General features: G+C 34.4%; 1 pseudogene; it reads left to right on the top strand.

Moving 5' to 3' along the window:
• The first annotated feature begins 1574 nt into the window (after positions 1-1574).
• On the top strand, positions 1575-2946 carry LOC133791394 (microtubule-associated protein 70-5-like; annotated as a pseudogene).
• Positions 2947-24130: the final 21184 nt, after the last annotated feature.

Here is a 24130-nt window from a genome sequence, read left to right as displayed (position 1 = left end):
AAGGCAAGCATAAATGTAATTAGAATTTAAAAGAGAGGGAAAAAAAACAAAAAAACAAAAAATCAATAAAACAGTAACCAAAAAGCTACTAATGTAAAAGTTGTCCTAGAGTTGAGTCTGATCATATATTATAACATTTCTAAGTCTTTCTCAATATGCATTCACAAAGTATTACAAACGTAAACCTATTTGGAAAGATGGTTGTAACTAAAATACCAGTGATGTGAGATATTATATGATATTGTTTGGACACTCCAAATTTGTGAAAAGAAACTACTTGAAATATTACTGTGCTATAAAGATGACATAAATGTGAAAGTGAAACTTTTTGCCACTGTGTCTTGATAACATTTAATGATATCTCACCAAAAACTAGCAGATTCCCAAAACACATCCACAAATAATTAAATGTCACAATCATAAACAAAAACTGAAACACTAATGATATACATTTTCCTTTAAAGAAAAAATTACTTGCAAGCAGCATACGTATCTCTTCGTATAGCCTAAATCATTCACCAACGGCACCTCCAAAGTTTTCGCCAATTGGAGAGCTGATGCCACAAACCTAACATACAATTAGCCCCATTTAAATCCAGTCAGGACATTTAAAGTCAAGTCAAATCATTAAATTCATACTGCATAGGAGTCGTAACAAATTGAACACCAATGATCTAAACAAATATGTGACCCTTATTGGTGTGAAAACTATCCAACACAGAGACTGAAGATATAGAAAGCAGCAAGAATTACATCACATTAAGACCTAAATATGTCAAAATAAATAAACCTACTACAGAATTAAGTAATATACCCAAGGGAGCTTAAGAAAAATCGGAAAAATATTATCAAATGCATTATTCTATAAAGAAATAAGCTAAGAATACTTGCCCTATTTAGAAATGTCAGAATCTATTCATTAACTGCCAAAATTTAACATTGATCAATAAAATACATTTATCATATGGGTAACTATACATAAACCTACATATTACAGTTATTTTGCATCTCTGGAAGTGAGAGATTGGAAGAAGCATTTTGAGTAGCTGTTTGATATTTTTGGGCTGCAGCACCAAGTTGACTAACCTGTGCAGCAAAATAAACATTAACCACCACTGGACTAACATAACAGCAAAAAAGGCCATACGATTCATATGCATCCATATCTTAATTCCAAAAAGAATTACAAGGGAATCCACATCTTAATTAATATATCAGCAACTACGGTTGTGTGAATCCAAATCATTACTGACTATAATCAACACGAAAAAAAACAGAATTTAGAAATCCAAATATAAATAAGCATAATAGAAAACAAAATGAAGATTCAAACAAAGCTTGGGAACAACTGCAAGACGAAAACTAAAATAAATAAATAATATAACATGTGAATGCAAAGCCAATCCCATAACTATCATATAAACTATAACTTACGAAAGCTATAAATGAGAAAAGAGAATACAGTGCAAATAAAATCAAACTTGTCAAACAACTTGCTGCCATTAAGAGAATACAATGAATGTATATAAATATGTATCAGTATATTTGTATTTTACTGTTTTAACAAATTAATAATGAGTTCATACAACCCTGTAAGTAAACCGAGAGTCATTTATAGTGATACTATTTTTTTCCATCATTTTGCAGAAAAGGAAAGGGAGATGGGGGTTGCTCACGGTGAAATCAAGTCACTGAGAGTAACTGAAACTCTTAAAGATAAGGCAGTAGAAGAGGTACCGAAGAAATTTCTGCCAGCCTACTATATTCACTTGAGTTTCACATACAATAAATTCAGTATTCTAACACTTAAATTGTGTTTGAAGTTAGTTTTTTTGTGTTGTTATTTCCTTTCCAGCTCAAGAACGAGGTTGAAAAAATGGATGAAAAAGTCTCTGTCAATGAAAATCTTCTCGAGCATAAGGTGAGTTATGGTCTTTCATGAGATATTTTCAAACATTATGAGTGTACTTCAAATAAGATCTAATGGAGGCATTTGTAATGTACAAATATGACCCAGAATCTTGAAATCAAGAGACTAACAAATGACAAAAAAGACGCACTGGCCGCACAGTTTGCTGTTGAAGCAGCTCTTAGAAGGGTGCATACAAATCAAAAGGATGATGACTCTCTTCCTTTGGATTATGTTGTTGCTCCTCTTGAGGCTGAAATCAAAATGTACAAGAGTGAGGTACTACTTTAAAGAGAAAATTCCCTTACATGAGAAGTTGCATTTTGACAGGTCATGGCCAGAATTCAAGCACTTACTTTTTTTCAATTGTTTTCTTGTTAATATCATCAGATTGTAGCCCTCCAAGAAAATAAGAAGGCTTTGGAACGCCACACCAAGTCAAAAGAATTAGCTCTGCTTGAAGCAGAAAGGATTTTGCGAAGTGCTTTAGAAAGAGCTTTAATAGTTGAAGAGGTTCAAAAACAGAACTTTGAATTGAGGAGACAAATTGAGATCTACCAGGTATTTATAACATCACACCATATTCTATTTTGTTGGTTCGGTATATACATATGGTGAGGCTAAATTTTCAAGGTAACTGACATGTGTAACATGTGCAGGAAGAAAATAGAATCCTTGAGAAAACAAACCGCCAAAAGGTTCAGGAGGTGGAAAAGCTTAACCAAACCATTCAAGAACTTGAGGAGCTTGTTCTAGCTGGAGGAGTTGCAGTCAATGCTATTCACGATTACAAATGACAGATAGAAGAATTGAATGTGAGTCTAGATAAATTTACGTGTTGTCTTTTTGACAATTATGGTATGCTAACCTCATTTGAGTAAAAAAATCAGGAGGAAAAGAGGACTTTAGAGCGAGAACTTGCAAGAGCAAAAGTTTCAGCAAATCGCATAGCAACTGTGGTGGCCAATGAGTGGAAGGACGAAAATGATAAAGTTATGCCAGTTAAGCAGTGGCTAGAAGAAAGAAGGCTTATGTAGGTATAGTTTGATTACCTCAGAAATTTCCTACAAATCCTACATTTGACACAATGTTACAACTCAGTTATGCCTTTCCACTGCTTTTCGTCTACTGTTCTTTCTAGTTGTACGAGTCTCCTTACAAATGAAAGAAGAAACTTATTATTACGTATATTTTAGCATTTATTTTCACTTATTTTGTGAATGTTCAATTCTATAATATGTAGGCAGTAAAAAAACAACACAAACCAATAACAAAATACACCAAAGCCAATAGCAAAATAAATATTCTATGCCATTAAACCAGTAGCAAAATGCACCAAAGATGTTTTCAAAAAATACCTTCTTGCTTTCAAAAAATGTCATATGCACTAATACAATGCAAAAGTAATGTCATCACAAACAAATAAACCAAGCTCTTATCTTCGTTGTGTAATAATGACTCAATGATATTCACATTCAGTCATAATACAAACAATATATAGCAACCACCAAAAAACTCTATTTGAAAGGGTTTGTAAAATTCTTTAACACTAAATGTGCATAAGAATGGATCAAGGAAAATAACAAACCTCCAAATTGTCAAGAGTGACATGCCCAACCTTGATCATCCCATTTTCCATCATCATTCAATCAGTAGACCTTAACATTGAAATTTATGTTCAAAAACTAAGGTTAATTAGTCAAACAAACATATGTATACATAGGTTAATTATTTATATATATAACTAAAAATAAAACTCCACCTGAGAATGAGACACGCATGGAGAGGAAGATAGAGAAAAAAAAGAGAACCACATCTGGGCCCTTGTTCTTGCTTGTCGCCTGAGGGCTGAGGCAGAGAGAAAGAAAAAGGGAGGGTGTCATGGTCTGCTTCAAGGGATCATCCTTCAGCCATCAATGGCCCGATGACGTCAACGGTGGTGAGGGAAGGAAGAGCTGGAGAGACTAGAGAGTAAAGGCACGAGAGAAGGAAGTGATAACAACAACACAGAGAGAGATAAAAAAACATATATATACACAACTAAGTTGTTATTAAGACACACCAGAAGTAAAATCTAACGAGTACATGTATCAAAAGTTTAATTTTTTTCTTAGAGGACCCGCATAGGTCAATTTGTGCCTTCAATATTCGTTTGCCTAAATATAGATGACTTAATTACCAATACTGTAGGAGGGAAATCATACTTGTTGTAAGCCTAATCGATACTATGGATTTAGCTTCATTTACTGTGGACATTAGATATTAAAAAATGCGAGAAAGAAAAATGAAGATATGTCTATAACTAGATTTCTTTTAATAAAAACTTCATTGCAAAACTACACTAATTTGCTTGGTGGGAGGGCCTAAGCTCATAACGAAACAACTAAAAAAGCTTCAGTCTTGCAAGTTAAATGGCCAGATATTCACTATAACGTCGAGTAACATGACAGTATAACACATTCAGATCAAAAACATCTATCATATAAATAAATATACTATACTAAGAGGAGCAAGATCAATAAAGGCTAAATAGATCAGTTATACAGAACATAAAACAATAAAAACACTAATGAATAATTCAGATTCGAAAATACTATCACTAATAAGTACACGAACAACAATTAAGACTCATTCACCTCATTAAAATTTCCATATTAGAGCAATCACACACCAAAACAGAAAACGAGCAACTCAAAATGCAAAGAAGAAAAATTACACGTACGGAATTGAAATTAACAAACAGGTCGTGCAATGCAAATCAATAACACAACGATTCGACGAGAAATTGGAAACGAATTCCATAATAGCTGAAAACCCAGATCAAAAAAATCACAAAAACATGAAGAACCTAGACACGCAAAATGCAAAAACAAAGCAAACCCAGATCACGAAAATCATCAAAAAAACTTGAGAGAAAAGAAGAATTGACGAGAGAAAGAGTCGAGAGAAGGAGCATATTCGTGTGGAGGCAGAGAGAGATGGTAGTAGCTTCGCTCAAGAGCTTACTACAAAGAGGGCACGTCATGCATGCCTCTAGCTTTTCCCTCCTTGCTTTAACAATCTGACTCGCCATCTCTGTGGGCGACTCCCTCCCTCTCTCTCTCTCTCTCTCTCTCTCTCTCTCTAGGCTGAGAAATTGGTGTCTATTGAAATGGCATTTGACTCAAATAAATTGAATATATATACATTGATTATATGATATTAATTGAAATCTAAATGATAAAAAAAACAAAAACAAAATACCTCACAGAAAAACAGAGGTCCAGCGGGAGAGATATCAGAGAGAAAGAATGGCGGGGAAGCTGGCACGGTCATGGTGTGTTTCAGCGACTCGCATGAGAGAGAGAGGGCTGAGGAAACTAAGAGAGAGAAAGAGAGGAAGAGGAGGCGACAATGATTTAGGGAGCTGGTTTGGGTAGTTTAGGGTTTAGGGATTCAATGAGAGCAAATGAGGGATTAGAGAAATTTCTGTGGTTGTTCACTTTTTTTCTTTTCTTCTCAGATTAGACCAAAGTTTCATGTGGCGCCTTGTTTCTTTTTCATTTGGCACCTAAACATATAGGACTTGTTAAAAAATAATTAATTCTCCGTTTTTTTATTCATTTGCCCATTAATAACACTTCTTCATTTATGTGATATTTTAATTTTTTTTTCTTTTTCATTTAGTTTCATTGTTTGTTTTAATTTATTATTTGTTTTCTTTTATGGTTGTAAATAGTGAAAACTTTCTTTTCCAAATTAATATCATGGTTATTTTGTCATCATGTATGAGTTTGATTTTCTTTTGCAATCATAATAAATAATAAATAAAATAAATAATGACTAAGTTCGATGAGGGTGGATACAAATCAATGAACCAAGTTTCTATATTGAGAGTTAGGGGGCCATAGTAGTGGGAACGATTTTGTTGATCCCAGCCCTCCCTCCATATAGTTAACTTTGGAACAAAGATGAGTTTCGAGCCTGAGAATTTAGTCATATAGGATGATTAAAAACAGACTTAGAAAATAATAAAGATGACTTGTTTTTCTAAGTATAGAAACTCACTCTAATTGTTTGTAATTAGGTTATGAGTCCGATTTTGCGACTTAGGCCGGCTACTTTTGTAACTTTGGTTGTAATTGTTTTTCATTTAAACTCTTTTTGGGATCCCTTATAAATATTTGAAGTTTCAATAGAAAAGTTTATACATTTTGACCAAAAAATTTAATACATAAATCTATATTAACTTTAATTATATTTTTAAGTCCAAACGACTCGCTTAACGAATTAAACACTAATTTAAACACACAGTGTAACAGTCCTGGAGTAGTACGGTGTTACAAAACCTATCACATTCACTGCAAAGGATCCCATACGACCAACGCTTATTTATAATTTTTATAAATACTTGAATATAAATAATAAATAAATATATAGAGTTAATACACCTTTTTCCACCATATAAATAATCATCTATTATAGGTTATTACAAAATACTATTTTTGTTTTATAAAACAGTTATATATATAAAGTATTATGATTATTTTATTTATTTATTTTTAGAGAAAAGGTTGTTATATTAATTAGCTAAATCATGATACATAATAGACAATGATAGAAGCGGAGTATCTCCAACCAAATATTATCAGTATCCACAGTTGAAACAAATTTAAAGCATATCTAAAAACGTGAGAGATTTGTGCTCTATGAAAATTAAATACAAGATTTCAAACATCATAACAAGGAATGAAAGTCAAAAAGATATAAAGTAGATGATTGTAATCCTTAAATAACCATCTAAAAACTTGTTTCAATGAATTCTAAAAGAATCTGCAGGTCAAGCAGTCATTTTAGACTTAAACCAATGTTAAAGCCTCCACTTCTTCTGGTTAGAGAAGTTGATCAAAATAAACATGGACATAACAACTACCACATCTTCATTAGAGTTTTGCACTAGTGCTCCAGTACAAATTGCATATGTCTGCAATTTTAGGCGTCTATACGTGGAGTAAGCCATTTCCTCGAAGAGATAGGCACTTGCAATGATACAGATGGCATTGTAGTGATACAAGCGACTACTTATAAGTGTCAAATTTATCTATTTTAATTCATTATTCTTCTATGATTATATACTTGATTATTTATTTATATGTTGAATAAGTTTATTTTGTGTTTTTAGGATTTTCAAGACATTTGAGTGAAAATTAATGAATTTGTGATGTTTTACAAGCAATGGATAAGTTCGGCATAACAAGTTTGATACTTTACACTAAATCTTGACAATATTCTAATCATTTTTGGGATTTTTTTCAAAAAATACAAGTTTTATATATTTTTCTTAGCTTTCTATAGCCTTTTGAATCGTCCAATTCCGAGTTATATCGAAGAAATTGTTGTTAAAATTCTGTCAATTGTTGCAGTTGAGGAAAATCTCAGTTGCTTAGGAAATGGAAGAGAAGAAGGCAGCGACTCCAGGCAGCAACGGAAACATTCCAGGCTGTGGCCCAGACATTCCCAAGCCCTCAGGCCGCAAGGAGAAAAACCTAGGCTGCGGCCATAGCCTAGGTTACGGTTTTGAATCCTGATTTTAGGGCGCGGCTTAGAATGCTCAGGCTACAGCCCAGGGACGATTGTTGCATTTTAAATTGTATTTTTAAATGCAATTAAGGGGCTATAAAAAGGGAAATTAAGGGAAATAATCCTAAAATAACTTTTAATTGTATTTTTTAGAGATTTAAACTCAGAGATAACTTGAGAGAGAAGGACAAGTGATCATCATCTACATCAACATTCTAGTTTTTATTTCTTCTTAAACTCTATTATTTTGAATTATGATTTTGATTATGTTTGAGATTATGGAGTAGTTTCTTTCGAGGTTAAGGGTTATTTCAAAACCTTAGACATGAATTCTTGATTTCAACTATGATTATTGTCTTCTTATTCCTTAATTTTTTATTGTTTATAATCTTCTATGCTTAATTATATGATGGGTTTATACTTTTTTGGACCCTGTGTTTTTTCCCATTACCTGTTTGGACCCTGTGTTTTGATAAATTACTTTTTGGACCCTGTGTTTTGTAAAATAGTTAAAATAAAACCCTAAACTCAATTTTGATGAAGAAAAAATTAAATATAACAACACAATTTTTAAGCATAATGATTTTATTTTTGTTCTGAATTGTTAGTTTGACAAATTATTTGTGATTTTAGTTGAGAAAACATTGACCAAAATCAGATTTAGGGTTCTATTTTAACCATTTTACAAAATATAGGGTCCAAAAAATAATTTATCAAAACACAGGGTCCAAACAAATAATGAGAAAAAACACAGGGTCCAAAAAGGTATAAACCCTTATATGATTAATGTGAAATCTTATTTAGATGGTCACTAATTAGGGTTTTGCATTGTTTTATTATCATATTTGAGTTTCTATTCACCTAATCGTTTAGAACTATAGGTTTTTGTGATGATTTGCAATTAATGGTAATGTCAAAGGTGTTTTCAATTATGTTGAAGAATATAACATAGGTTAAGTGAATTGCACGATTTTTGGGTTTGTTGCTTAGATTAACTCATCTCCATAGAAATTAATATTTTTACTAGATTAAATCTAATGTGTTTTTCCATTAGGTTGTTTAGTAAAAAAGAATTTATTAAGAGGGTTTCACTTTAATACTAACACTAGGGAGATTTGGGATAATGACCGCTTATGTGTTATCTGCGGAGTTAATAATTTAATTTGGAATAAAAAATAATAATAATAATAATAATCATAGTTAATCTTGAATGATTGTTGGAGGTAGAGAATTGACTCTTAACTATTTCTTAAAATCGTTGTTATTAGTATAATTATTTTGTTCATTATTTTATGTTATTTTTAAATATTAAACTTATAAATCCATTTTTCATTATTGTTTCTAATTTTGAAAAATAATTTTAAGTAATTATTGCTATACTAAAATAGTTAGTAATATTAGAAAGAAAAATATAATTAAATTTTGTACGGTTAACGACATGCACAAACTACATATAATTATTTGTTGTTATACTTTACATTTCATGAACTTATCAATGCCTGAGTTACTTAATTGACATCCTTTAAGAGAGAGCGTGACTAAAAGCTCTATGACGTAACTATAAGGCAACATTCATTAATGTCTCTAACAATATATCACAAAAAAATGTAATTAGTAAATTAATTAATGTGTACAAGCACTCTCATTGGATACTTTACTCTATCCTTCAAAATAGCTTACTAAAACACTACTTTATCGATTTTAGCTTAAACTTTTACATTGCACCATACATCAACTTATCTATTTTTTTGACAAAATAAATCAAAATATTTTTAAATCTAAAAAAATATTAAGTTTAATTTAAACAAAAATTAAAGTACATAGTTTCTTATTAACTTAACAAAAAACTTGAAATTTAAATACAAAAGCATAACTCTAAATCTAACAACATCCTTCGTCATCATCTTCATCTTTCTTCTTCCTCACCCTATATGGATCTAGGCATCTTATCGACGATTTAGGGTTTTGGACAAGGTTGTTGGAGAAATTGATGACATATGGATGTGCGAGAATGGCTAATTGTTGTCTTGCGACACGTGAACAATGGTGACGATGTGCGCAAGGAAAGGCAGAGGCGACGATTCTGCTATCGTATTGGTTGGGGCAACAATGGATTGCTATCTCTAAGAGTTGGTATTTAAGATTTGAATATTATTTGATTTATTAGATTTGTTATGTGAGTTGGTATTTTTGAGTTAGGGGGATTCAAATTTGCTATGTGGAATTTTTGAGATAGTTATTGAATAATTTTTTAGATATGTAATTTTGTATTACTTAGTTTGGTATTGTACTAATTTTGTTGTGCTTGAAAATTTCTAGGGTGTTTGATATTGTTATATTTTAACATTTTTGGATTTGAGTGTAGTGCTTGAATAATTTATAGGTTTCTAGGTTTAATTTTTTAATTTTTCTTGTAGTGTTCTTAAAAATATTTTTGGATTTTAAATGTGATGTTGATTTTCTTTTTACTGTTTTTGAATATTTTTTGTTTGAGTTTTTTATATTGATCTCATTTTGACAATATTGTAGATATTTTTTAAAGCAAAGTTTTTATTTTTATGAAAGAGAGATAATAATAAACAAGTTATATTTTTATTTTTTTACAGATTTTTTAAAAATATTTATATTAAAATTGTTTTTGAAAATATATGCTTAAAATAAATAATTTAATTTATAAATTTGAACTAATTAATCATGTGTAACACGTTAGTACTAGGTGGCACTTAAGACTTAGGGACCAATAAATGCGACTAAATGTTAACACTAGGGAATTTTGTTGTTGATAAAAAAAAATAAAAGTTAAAGCGCAACTTTTTAATAAGATAAGATACTTTTTCCACTAATACCTCTAAATTAAAAATGGGCATAAATAATATAAATGAAAAATTGCATATATATCTGTTTACTGAGTTTTTTGGAAACTAGAAATAGATTAAGAAATAAGTGCTAGGAAGAAAGGATCAAAGAGAAACAAATAGATTTTTTACGTAGTAGGAGCGTTAATGAACCTTAGTCCATGAGTCTATTGTATTAGATTTTAGAGAGCTTTGACAATGGAGTTTTCTGCAAGTTTTAGCTGAATAATTGCTTACAAAAGAAAAATCTGGGATCCCCGCTACAGTGCACAACTGGCCCTATTTATAAGCAGCTAGGTACAATGGGCTTGGGTCGGATTAATTCGGGCCCAATAGGGATGTAATCATAGTTTGCTTGCTAATGGAGTCATAATACAAAGAATGTTGCTTAATAAAACATATTAATCAGGGCCCATTGGGCCGGCTTGGGTATAGCCAAGCCTTACAGCTGTTAATAGTATGTTAGCTCTAACTAGTCTGCATGGGCTTCTAAGGAGATCCTAGGGACAGGGTCTGTCAGAGTAGTGGCAGTACTATTTCCTAGGAACAGTGTACATTCCGTGTGTGTCCTTTTCTGCAGGTTAGTTGAGGAGACAAACTTCCGTGTTTCTCGGGGACCTGTCAGCGTCAGGGAAGATCAAACTTGCCCTATCCGGACGTCTGGTCCAGGTTCCTTTACTAATGGCCCGGTTCATTTATCGGAGTCTTGGTTTGCTCACAGGGATGGGTTCATTCTTGACAAGATCTATTCCCAGACTAGTGAGCCTGCCACCTCAATTGGCATCCCAGAGGATACATGTAGGTCGGGACTAGGAAGATGAGTTGGGCCTACACCTTGGTCCCGGTTCCCTTGTTATGGTCGCGTCCACCAAACGTTGTTAGGTTCATTGACGATTGGGCTATTAGGACTTTCTTCTTCTCCATTCATCGGGCTCAGGATGGGCCTAGATCTCTTTGAGGGAGTCTATGGACCCATTGTATCATGCCATACGGTGAACTTTGAACTGTGAATTTAACTCGATAACCGAGTCATTTGGTTATAAACATGCTTCTAGGTGTTATTAATAGGATAAGGTGTAAAACCACTCAAAAGGAAAATGATATATTTTATTTAAAACATAAAACTGTTCATAGGCCCACAAAACATTTACCAATTATTTACAATCCAAAATGGTCATTACAGTTTGAAATTTACAACCCGCCGACCTAAGCAGCAAAATATGGTAAACCCTCTAGTTCCTCTGAGAACTCCTTGGCTGTGGTGGTCAAGCGGTCACATATGTACACATCGCCACCTAAGCTCTCCACTCAAGTCTGGGTGAGTTTTCTTTCCCTTTACCTGCACCACATAGCACCCATGAGCCAAAGCCCAGCAAGAAAACTCAATACTACATGAATATAATATCAAACAATGATCATAATAATCATCCAGGACTTTTAGTCCAAAAATAAAGGAGTGACAGTTGTAAAAGTTACTAAGGTGGGTTCCGTTCCCTTTATAGATAAGTGATCATTTCACTAGGTTAAATGAGATAGGTATTTGGTGAAATAGTCACCAGCATAAACCTACCGAGTGACCAAAGAATTGTTAGGAAAAAGAATATTGCCTCAATGGAAATGGTAAGATAATGTTACAACTCTATGCAAAATATTACAATGGACAAGATTGATTAAATAAAGTGTTACAACTCTATAACTGAAAATACAAATAAAACAAAAGAAATGAAGAAGAAGAGAATAGTAAAATACAACTCAAAACAAAAGTTACAAATAAAATAAAGTGTTTGGACCAAATGAAGAGATTACAACTCTTAAACAAAATATACAAGTAAATAAAACAAAAGAATAAGAAGAAGAACAATAGAATAAAAGGAAGAACATAAACCACAAACAAACTCTCACTTACATAACCTAAGTGAAGAGGATTGGGGATCACCAACTTGAACAAGGTTTAAAACCTTTGTCCAAAAGCTTATTTCCCCCTAACTCAAGCACCAAGGGATCTCTCTCAGATATTGGAAAAGCTTTCTGGAATAATCAAGCCTCAAGGTGTTTCTAGCCAAGTGCTCTAGTGGATAGAAAAGTTGTGTCTTACAAGTGAGCTATAGGCTCCTATTTATAGAGTTTAGAGACACCCTTTGAATTTCAAATTCCACCAACCTCCATGGCTGTTACCAATGATTAATTGGGTATTTTATGGAATTAAAATAGAGATTTGGGAGTTACTTGGCTGTTGGAATCGTTCAAAAATGGATAAAAACCGAAATTATATGAAGCTGTCAACCATTAGGGACGCGATGCTTGTTCCAGGCGCCGCGACCCTCAGTCGATTTCAGCAACACATTTTTTCAGTTTTTCCAAAACGTTCCAATTTATTCCCACTTGATTTTGTAACTTCCATACACAATATGGGAGTTAAAATCACATCTATATCAGCCATTTCTCATATGGCTTTAAGAAATTCATCTCAATATTGTGTAACAACAAATCTACACAATAATTGGTGATATTTTAGGAGTTACAAATTTGTGATGAATTTGTAACACCAAATATGTTACATGTTTGGATATTTCACATATATCCAAATAATGTAACTCTCTATTATATGTTACAATATGTGACACTCTATGTCACATTTATTTAATCTAAAACATTATTTATAAAATAATATAATATTACATTATATTATAAAATAATATAACAAGAATCACTACTGTGGGTACCACTCCCTTAGCCATGTGACAAAACAGTCACCTAGGCCTTTGGCCCTGGCTCTGAGTAACTAGTCATAGACTAGTCAAGCGCTTATAATTTTCATCGAACTTAGGGTCGGTCCAGCATTAATGCTCCATATGAGACATTCAATGTCGATGTCGATTAGATCTAATCTTTTATCGGCTTTGCGTTCATGGCGCTTATGCTGTTTCTGACTCTTAGATCAATAACACGCGATCAGTGTCGATTCTGACTAGTTAGTGCCATACTCAAGTAAGCAAGATTTGCTAAGCATTTAAAATACAATCAATGTCCACATTTAATCAATCAACATGCCTCAATAATAACCACGCATGTCATATACATAGGGTGCAGTTTTCTTACCTCTGGTTCGAGCGAGAAACAGAACAAGAACGACCCTTGAGAATGACCGACCTTTTGATTCCTTAGCGGTTACCTAATCATAACCAATTATAACCACCATTAATGAAAATCAACAATAATAGGGTCTTGACCTAAACCTCACTCTCGGGACCCCGAATTGTACCCAATCGGTGAGTAGATTCGTCCTCGAGCCTTAAGGATTGAAACTCCGAGCCAAAAACCCTTAAAAATGCCTAAAATCGGAATATGATGGAATAGGGTAGCACCCTAGCGCTACCCCACTAGTGCCCCAGCGCTATACTCAGACCCAAAACCACCCAAGACAACACAGGGTAGCGCTGTAGCACCCCCTAGTGGGCGCTGTAGCGCTACACCCAGACTGAAATGGCCAGAAATATTTCCCCTTCGACTCCACCATTTCCAACCTGAACCAAAAGCTTCCCAACTTCATTTTAAGTCCCAAATGAACCCAAAAACCATCCTCACATTTCCTAGGCATCATAACCCCAAGAACCCTAGCCAAAAACTCCCATCAATTCCTCTCAACCAATCAAGAAAACCAAGTTGAAAACTATAGCAAAAACAGGGCAAAGCTAGAGTTTTAATGGCTAGAAGCTTACCTCAAATTTAGATTAGGAACCTCTTCAATAGTGGAATACAATCACAACCCCTCAAGATCCACTTCCCTAGCTTGAATCCTCAAGAAAAGCTCCAAAAATCCAAAGGAAAAATGAGAGAAAATAAGGTACGGGAGAAAGTTTTCTATGCTCTGTTTTCTTCAAGTTTCTACAGCCTTCAATGGCTTATATCAATCTTAAGGTGAAATGAAATTTTCGCCCCTAGGTCATTTAAGGTTTTCTAAAGGCTCCTAAGGGTACAATCATCATTTTCCACCTATTTCGTTAATCATAATTAACACCCTCCAATTCCCGCTATTCTCGATATTCTCAAATACCAATAATTCATATCCCGTTACCCTTTAATTCCCGACAATGCTCTATTCATTAAAATCACCCTGAGACTCACCCCGAGCCCCGAACTTAATCCCATTATGACTAAACTGCTAATTTGCACTCAAGATCGTCTCATGCTGAATAGCTCGAACAAACTCACATTATAATGTGGCCTCAACAATAAGTCACCGACATGCATACAAATATACAATTTATGCCCTCAACGGGCCAAATAACCAAGATACTCATGAGATGAAATGTGGACTCACATGCATGTATTTAACATCATATTATAATATAATTCACATAAACATGCATATAATAGTTTAATGGCATAATAAAATAGTTATGGCCCTCCCGGCCTACTAATCCAACCATTAAACCGCATTAGGGATTTTTGGGCATTACAGTTTTGATCATAATTGCAAAATATAATTATTCACTCATATTTTAATAGACTAAGTGCATGTTATACAGGGGTGGGCTAGATTTTATTTTTATTTGGGATATATATATATATATATGAAAGGCAGTGTAAGTATATATATTTATATAGAGTAAACATTTTAAAGGAGTATAAAAAAAATTGAATGGGTCATATTTGAAAAAGAACCATATAACTATTATAAATAAGTATAATAAACATATATGTATAAACAAATTGAACGGGGCACATTTGAAAAAATTTAAAAATTTTAAAAAAAAAAGAGAAAAATTAAGTGGGGCACATGGCCCCTCTTTCCTCCCCTCTTTTATATTAAGGGTAATATTTTCCCTGATTTATTTAATTTTTAAATTTTGTATGTATAAATATATATATTTACTTTTTATCTCATATATTATAAAGTTTTATTAATACACTTATTGTTGACATTTTAAATTTAATTTTAGCATATAATATTTTTATATATAACAAATAATTGTATGTTGATGTATTAATGAGTATTTTTCTTGATGCATTTATTATATACTATTAATATAATTAGAGTAATTAGCGCCAAAATCTTATTATCTTTACATTCTTATATACATAATCCCCAATTTTTTTCATTGGTGAAACCTCACATTCTCCAGTCTGTTAATTGTCATAGTGAACAATCTATGTAACATCCCAAATTTCCTAATAGGGCTTAGTGCCTGAATTAGGGGGCCGGGAGGCAATAATTGAGTTATTATGTGAATTATATTATAATATAATTATGCTTGTATTTTAAAGATATTAAATATGTGTATGTGGGCCCGTTTCTTATAAGAATGGTATATTAGTAATTTGACATGTTTGGGGTATAAATGCGAATATGTGCTTGTGTGATTGAGACCACATTATTATGTGGATATATTTGGGTTACTCAACGAGAGGCGGTCCCGATGAGCAATTTAGTGGAAAAGTCATAACGGGGTCTTAATACTCGGTTCGGGGTGAACTTAGGGGTATTCAAGTAATTTAGTACATTACCGGGAATTAGTGGGTAATGGGAATTTATTGGTAACTGTGTGAGAATATTGGAAGTAGCGGGAATTATAGGATGCAAATTGTGGATAGCGGGATTTATAGAAAATGACAAAATTGCCCATGTGAACACTTGATGATTAAGATAAGGGCAAGGGGTAAATGGTCATTTGTTTGGGATAAGCTTAGTGTTTGGGTGAGCTGGGATTGCTGAGAAAGTTAAGGAAACTAAAGGAAAAGAACTCAACAGCTTTCCTTCTCTCTCTCTCTCATTTATTCTAGGGGTCATGGAAGCTTGAGGAGCTTTTCGAAAATTGAAGAGGATCACGGCTTGGGAAATCAAGGTGTTAGGCTTGGGGATTAGTGCAATGGCGTTTTTCATCACAGCTGAGGTAAGAATCTTGAACTGAATGGCTGGTTGGTTTTACTGAATATTTAGAGTTATGGTGTTATGCATGTTGGATAATTGAAAAGTTGAGTTTGTGAATTTTTTTAAGGCTTACTGTGATAATTAATAGAGTTTTTATTGGTGAGAATGAGTTTATAGGTTGTGGGAATTATATTGGAGGAGTGGGATGAAATTGGATGAGTTTTGGTTGGGTTCGGTTGTAGAATAACCCAGAAATTTATGGGTTCGTGGTGATGAACCGCGGCTATTTTATGGTGAGTCGCAGCCTGCGAAGAGGATTTTGAGCCAGTACGGCTCGGATGCAGGGGCGGGCCGCGGCGCGCGTTGGATTCCAGGGAGGTCGAGCCTCTAGATTTAGAGGCGGGCCGCGGCTCGGGTGTGAGGGGTCGCGGCTCTTAAGGGGAAAATTGACCTTAATGGGATTTTTAGGTTGGAAACTTAACCATTTGGGCTCGGGATCGATTTTACTTCCTTGTTAAGTGGAATTCGATGTCCCGGAGGCTAAGAGTTGGTCTGGAAGTTGTTATTTACTTGTTATTGATGGGAAATTCCTTATCGCGGTTGTGACTAGGTTTTCGCTAAGGGCTTGAATCGGAGATCGTGCTCGGAGGGTTGTCACTAGTAACCCGCATACGGACCAAAGGTAAGAAAACTGCACATGTTATGTGAATGCATGATTAGAGCTTAGTTAAGGTGATGAGCATGATTATAATTATGTTGCGAATGTTTGATTAGGTATGCTGTAACGTGCATAATTATGATTATGCTTATGACTGTTGAGTGAATGTATTATAATGCATTGTGTGATTATTTGTTAAGTATGCTATATGAAACATGTGGCTGTCTGTTATGACTGTGAGGCTTAGTTTATAAGCTAGGATATCATTAGAATGTTAAATGGGGATCAACTTATTAGTTGAGAATATGATGAGCTCTGGGAGATTCTTAATAGTTGAAAATCCCAAGGCTTCAACTTATAAGTTGGAGGCACGTGGTGGCTTGACTTATAAGTCAAGGACATAAGGAACTTAGTTTATAAGCTAAGATTGGCATAATGCACCTGGAGTGCAGGCCACCATGGTTGGGCCACCCTGGGAGTGCAACATGCACTTGACTGGCTCAGATGCCAACAACTTGAAAGAAAGTGCGACATGCACTTGTGTGACTCTATGGTCTCCAATTGGGTTTAATGAATACATTGGGCTCAGTTATTACTGTTTGATGGTTGTTTTATTCACTGAATTGTTGATTATGTTTTCTTGCTGAGTCTTCTAGCTCACAGGTGCTTTGTGGTGCAGTAAAGGTAAAGAGAATCTTAACCAGCCATAAGTCGGAGGGCATTAGCAGTGGTATGTACATGTGCAGTCCGCTCGACCACCACGGCCGAGATGCTCAGAGGAACTAGGGTTAAACCCAGCTTTTTCCGTTTAGGACGGCCTAGTGTGTAATCTGAGTTTTGTAACAGACTTTTAAACTAATGTTTTTGGGATCCCATGTAAAGAACTGGTTATTAACTTAATGGAAATGTTTATGAAATGATCAAAAGTTTTTAATACCCAAACCTTAGTGGCTTAATCACATATTTAGTCCAAATGACTTGTTAGTAAGTCCAGCACTGGTTTCAAAACACACCTGGTAATGGACCCTAATTAGCAGGGCGTTACAATCTACGTGTACACAAGGGTACATGTGGCACTTTTTTATTGATCCATGTTATTTATTTATTTAAATATTATAAAAAATTATTTAAAAATAATAAAAAATTTAAAATGATTTAAAATTAAAAATATATAAATTAAAAACTAATTTTCATTTTATTTTCTTTCATTTTTCTTTTTCTTTTTGTCTATTGCCCCAGGTCCTCTCTCTCCCTTTCTTTATTTTATTTTTTTGCTTTTTTTTCTTTCTCTTATCCTCTTTCTCTCGACCTCTCAATCTCCTTTCCTTTATTTCTTTTTTTCCTTTCTTTTTTTCTTTTTTCTTTTTTCTTTTCTTTCTTTCTATTTTCTTTCTCTCAGATCCCCTCTCTCTCGATCTCTCATTCTGCCTCCCTTTATTTTTTTCCTTCCTTTTTTATTTTATTTCTTTCTCCCTACTGCCCAGATCCTCTCTCTCTTGATCTCTCAATCTCCCTCCCTTTTTTTTTCTTTCTTCTTTCTTTTTTTCTTTTTCTTCTTCTTCTTCTGCACAGATCCCTCTCTCTCGATCTCCCTCCCTCCCTCCCTCTCTCTCTCTCTCTCTCTTGGAGGTCAGTGTGGGTGGATATGCATAAAAAAGAAGAAAATGAAGAAAGGAGGAATAAGGAAGAAGAGTGAAGAAGAAGATGTCGAAGAAAAAAAAGAAGAAAAGAGGTATCGAGGGGAGAGAGAGAGAAGAAAGAGATTTGATTTATTTTCTTTTTTAATTTTTTTTAGTTTTTTTTTAATTTAAAAAAGAATGATGTGGCATTGCTATTTAATATGTGACCCAATAAATTATAGACACGTGTATCCATATCGGCAATTAACAACCACAACAAACGAAGACCTTAGATTTGCTAACTGAACGGGGGAATGGGAGGTAGGGGTGTACACGATTTGGTTTGGTGCGGTTTAGAAGAATTTTGAAACCAGATCGCTCATGCGGTTTTGTCAAAATAAAAAACCAAACCTTGGGAGACTAGCACGGGATCCATTGAGCTCCCCGTAACCTTGGGAGACTATCCAGTCTCGGTGACCAAGATGATGGAGTTCGTAGTAGTGGACACCTCATGGGCCTACAATGTACTACTTGGGAGACCAGCCCTAATTGTGCTGGGGGCAGTGTCATCTATTAGGCATTTGGCCATAAAGTTCCCGACGTCTAGTGGCATCGGGACGCTGAAGGGAGACCAGCTCGCTGCACGGGAATGATATAGCATTTCCATGAGAGGAAAAAACCAAACAAGTGCACAAGCACTTGTAGTTATTCGGGAGATGTATGGATCCATCTTCAAAATAGAAAAAGAGATTGACCCTAGGGTTGAAGAGAGGGTCGATCTCGAACCAATGGAGGAGCTTGAAGAAGTGAAGCTCAATGAGAAAGATACCACGAGGGTGGTAAAAATAGGGGGAAAATCTTTCTGAAAGTGCAAAATAGCAATTAACTTGCTTTTTGAAAGAAAACCAGGATGTGTTTGAATAGTCACACTCGGATATGGTGGGGATTATTCCAAGTATTATGAGCCATGCACTCAACATAGATAAAAGCTTCCCTCCGAAGCAACAAAAAAGGAGGCTCCTGGACGAAAATAGAAAGAAAGCCTTGAAAGAGGAGGTCGAAAGGTTAAAAGCAAATTGGTTTATCCAAGATGATTTCTATCCTGATTGGATAGCCAACCCTGTGTTGGTCCCAAAGCCCAATGGCAAGTGGCAAACTTGCATCGACTATTCAAACCTCAACAAGGCATGCCCTAAGGATTGCTTTCCCTTGACCAACTTGTAGATGCCACTGTAGGCCACGACAACATGTCATTCATGGATGCTTATTCTGGATATAACAAGATAGCCATGCATGCACCCGACCAGGAACACACGAGCTTCTTGACTGATAAGGGCTTGTACTGCTACAATGTCATGCCTTTCGGGCTCAAGAACGCAGGAGCCACATGTTATATTATTTTATAATATAATGTAATATTATATTATATTATAATATAATGTTTTAGATTAAATAAATGTGACAAAGTGTGTCACATATTGTAACATATAATAGAGAGTTACAATATTTAGATATATGAGATATATCCAAATCATGTAACTTATTTGGTGTTACAAATTTGTAACTTCCAAATATTACCCTTTATTGTGTAAATTTGTTGTTACACAATATTGAGATGAATTTCATAAAGCCATATGTGATATGGCTGTTAGAGATATGATTTTAACCCCAATAATGTGTTTTGGGAGTTACAAAATCATTTGGGAGGGTTTGGAACCGTTTGGAAAAACAGCACATTTTTTGTGCTGAAATTGGTCGGTGGTCGCGGCCTGTGGGTTAGAGACCAGTGCTCGCGGCCACTAATGTCTCTGGCCGCGGTCATAGGCCAAAAACTGACCAATTTTCAGTTTTTTGAATCTTTGTTGAACGGCTCAAAAAACCCAAATAACTCACAAATCTCATTTTTAATTCCATATTAATCCAATTAAACATTGGTGACAGCCATGGGGGTTGGTGGAATTTGGAATTCAAAGGGTGTCTCTAAACTCTATAAATAGGAGCCTATAGCTCACTTGAAAGACACAACATTTATATCCATTAGAGCACTTGGCTAGAAACACCTTGAGGCTTGATAATTCCAGAAAGCATTTCCTATAATCAGTGAGAGATCCCTTAGTGCTTCAGCTAGGGGGAAATAAGCTTTTCGACAAAGGTTTCAAACCTTATTCAAGTTGGTGATCCCCAACACTCTTCACTTTGGTAGTGTGAGTGAGAGTTGCTTCTATGTAGTTTGTTTGTTCTTTCTTTCTATTCTATTTCGCTTCATCTTCATATTCTTCTCTTTTGTTTATTTGTATTTCTTGTTTTGAGTTGTAATCTTCTTTTCTTTATTTCAAACATTTTACTTTACTTGTAACCTTTTGCTTAGAGTTGTATTTTACTATTCTCTTCTTCTTCATTTCCTTTGTTTATTTGTAATTTTCAGTTATAGAGTTGTAACTCCTTTTAATCAATCATTATTTGTAATATATTGCATAGAGTTGTAATATTATTATCAATTTCCATTGAGGCAAAACAATTTTTCCTAACACCACATACCAAAGATTGGTGAGTAGGATGTTCGCTGAGCAAATATGAATAACATGGAAGTGTACGTAACACCCTAAACTCCAGGGACCGTTACGATGTGCATTTTGAACAGTGCTAAACTCGCTAACCGAGTCATTTGGCCATAATCGTGTAACTAAGTATGATTAGCGGTTTAGGATTAAAAATTTTGGATAAGATATAACGTTTCACTAAAACGTTTACTGTATACATTGGGATCCCAAAAAATATAATTTAAAGGTTTATTACAAGAAAATATTTACAACTAGCCGATCTAAGCGGCAAAACAGGGTTTAACCCTAATTCTTCTTTCAACCCTCGGTCGTGACAGACGAGCAACCGCATATGTACACATCGTCACCTAAGCTCTCCAACTCAAGGATGGTCCAGCTTTCTTTTTCCTTTACCCGCACCACATAGCACCTGTGAGCCGAAGCCCAGCAAGAAAACTCAATATGCTCGTGAACAGTAATATCATGTCTCAAAATCATAACTGGCATGCCTAGCAATTTATAGCATATTGAAGCATGAAAATGAGTTCAAATTGTTAGTAAAATATTGTTTTGCCTCAATGGAAATGATTATAATATTACAACTCTATGCAATAATATTACAAGTAAATATAGATTGATTAAATAAGGTTACAACTCTATAACTAAAAATACAAATAAACTAAAGAAAGGAAGAAGATGATGATGAAGAAGAGAATAGTGAGAATACAACTCTAAGCAAAAGATTACAAGTAAAATAAAGTGTTTAGACCAAATGAAAAGATTACAACTCTTAAACAAAATATACAAGTAAATAGAACAAGAGAATAAGAAGAAAACCAATAGAATAAAAAGAAGAACAGAAACACAATCAAACTCTCACTTACACAACCTAAGTGAAGAGGGTTGGGGATCACCAACTTGAACAAGGTTTAAAACCTTTATCCAAAAGCTTATTTCCCCCTAACTCAAGCACCAAGGGATCTCTCTCAGATATTGGAAAAGCTTTCTGGAATAATCAAGCCTCAAGGTGTTTCTAGCCAAGTGCTCTAGTGGATAGAAAAGTTGTGTCTTACAAGTGAGCTATAGGCTCCTATTTATAGAGTTTAGAGACACCCTTTGAATTTCAAATTCCACCAACCCCCATGGCTGTTACCAATGTTTAATTGGATTAATATGGAATTAAAAAAGAGATTTGGGAGTTATTTGGGTTTTTTGAGCCGTTCAACAAATATTGAAAAAACTGAAAATTGGTCAGTTTTTTGGCCTGTTACCATGTAGAATGAAATTCGTTGAGAATCTATCTCATCCACTACTAGACTTTTATGATTTTTAAGCCTTTGACTTCTTCTAGGTTCAAAGGGTTGCTTTACATCCTTTCGAGAATTATCCTCTTGAGAATCAATTTTGGATGTAGAAGCTTGAGAATTGTTCTCATTTAACATATTCTCCTTTAGAGATGTTGAAGCTTGAGAATTGTTGTCACATAACATGTTCTCAAAGAATTCAACTTCTCTAGATTCAATCACAATATTAGACTCTAAGTCTAATAGCCTATAAGCTTTACTATTGTTGGCATAACCAACAAAAGCACACTTTATGGCTCTTGAACCTAACTTTGTTCTATTAGGTTCGATTTTCTTGCAATATGCAAGACACCCCCACACTTTGAAGTACCCTATGTTGGGTTTTCTTCCTTTCCATAACTCATATGGAGATATCTCATTTTTCTTCATCGGTATTCGATTAAGAATGTGACAAGCGGTTAAAAGCGCTTCACCCCATAAGTTGAAGTTCAACTTAGAAAACACCAACACAGAATTTATCATCTCTAGATAAGTCCTATTTTTCCTTTCGGAAACACCATTGTGTTGTGGTGTATAAGGTGCAGTGCACTCATGAATTATACCATTTTCTTCACAAAATGTATTGAATTCATTAGAGAAGTACTCTCCTCCTCTATCACTTCTTAGCACCTTAATCTTTTTATTTAATTGATTTTCAACTTCTAATTTATACAATTTAAAAGCATCAAAAGTCTCATCTTTATGCTTTAAAAGAAACACATAGGTATATCTACTAAAATCATCTATAAAAGTAAGAAAATACATTTTACCACCTCTAGTTAAAACACCATTTAATTCACAAAGATCACTATGGATTAAATCTAGTAAATTAGATGATCTTTCTACACTAGGAAATGGTTTCTTAATCATTTTCATCTTAACACATGTTTCACATTTACCATAGTTTTTAATATTGCATGCAATCATACCACATTTTACTACTCTTTTCATGGTTGAAAAACCTATATGCGATAGTCTAAGATGCCACAAAAATAAAGAATCATACTCAACAATATAGGCGGAATTAGCATTTTTATTGATAACATTAAAAGTTACATCATTGGTGCACAACTTAACCATACCCTCACAAGAGTACCCCTTTCCCAAAAATACATTTGATTTGGTAAGTATAAGTTTACCGGACTCAAAAACGGCTTTAATGCCGGGCTTGCCAAGAAAATTACCACTTACCAAGTTTCTACTCATTTCGGGAACATAAAGTACATTCACTAATGTGACTTTCTTGCCGGAGGTAAAGTAGACATCAATAGTACCTTTGCCAAGTACCTTGGATTTGCCCTCATTTCCCATTTGTATCTCATGGTTGCCCTTTGACTCTTCAAAGGTCTTGAACAATGATTTGTCATAGGTGACATGGACGGTGGCACATGTATCATACCACCACCCTTTCGCCTTGCCTTGGACCGCATTCACCTCACTAAGGGTAGCAACTATGTTTTCCTCTTGAGTTGCGTTCACCTTAGGTCCTTGTTGGTCTTTTCTATGTCTACACTCTCTAGCATAGTGACCCTTTTTCCCACACACGAAGCAAGGACCTTTCTCGCCCTTAAACTTGTTTGGGTTGGTTTTTGGACCCAAAGGTTTCTCATTACCCTTTTTCCCTTTGTTTTTGGGATGTTTTGGTTGTGACGCCGCATTTGCTTTGGAAGTCTCTCCATTAGACCCCTCCACAAGTTTTTCTCTACATATCGATTCCTCTTCGATTCGAATATGTTTTTGGATTTCCTCCAAAGAATAATCCTCATTTTTATGAA

This window comes from Humulus lupulus, chromosome 7, assembly GCF_963169125.1.
Source record: "Humulus lupulus chromosome 7, drHumLupu1.1, whole genome shotgun sequence".
Lineage (NCBI taxonomy): Eukaryota > Viridiplantae > Streptophyta > Magnoliopsida > Rosales > Cannabaceae > Humulus > Humulus lupulus.
The sequence above is the reverse complement of the archived record's forward strand: the minus strand, read 5'-3'. Positions and strand labels throughout refer to the sequence as shown.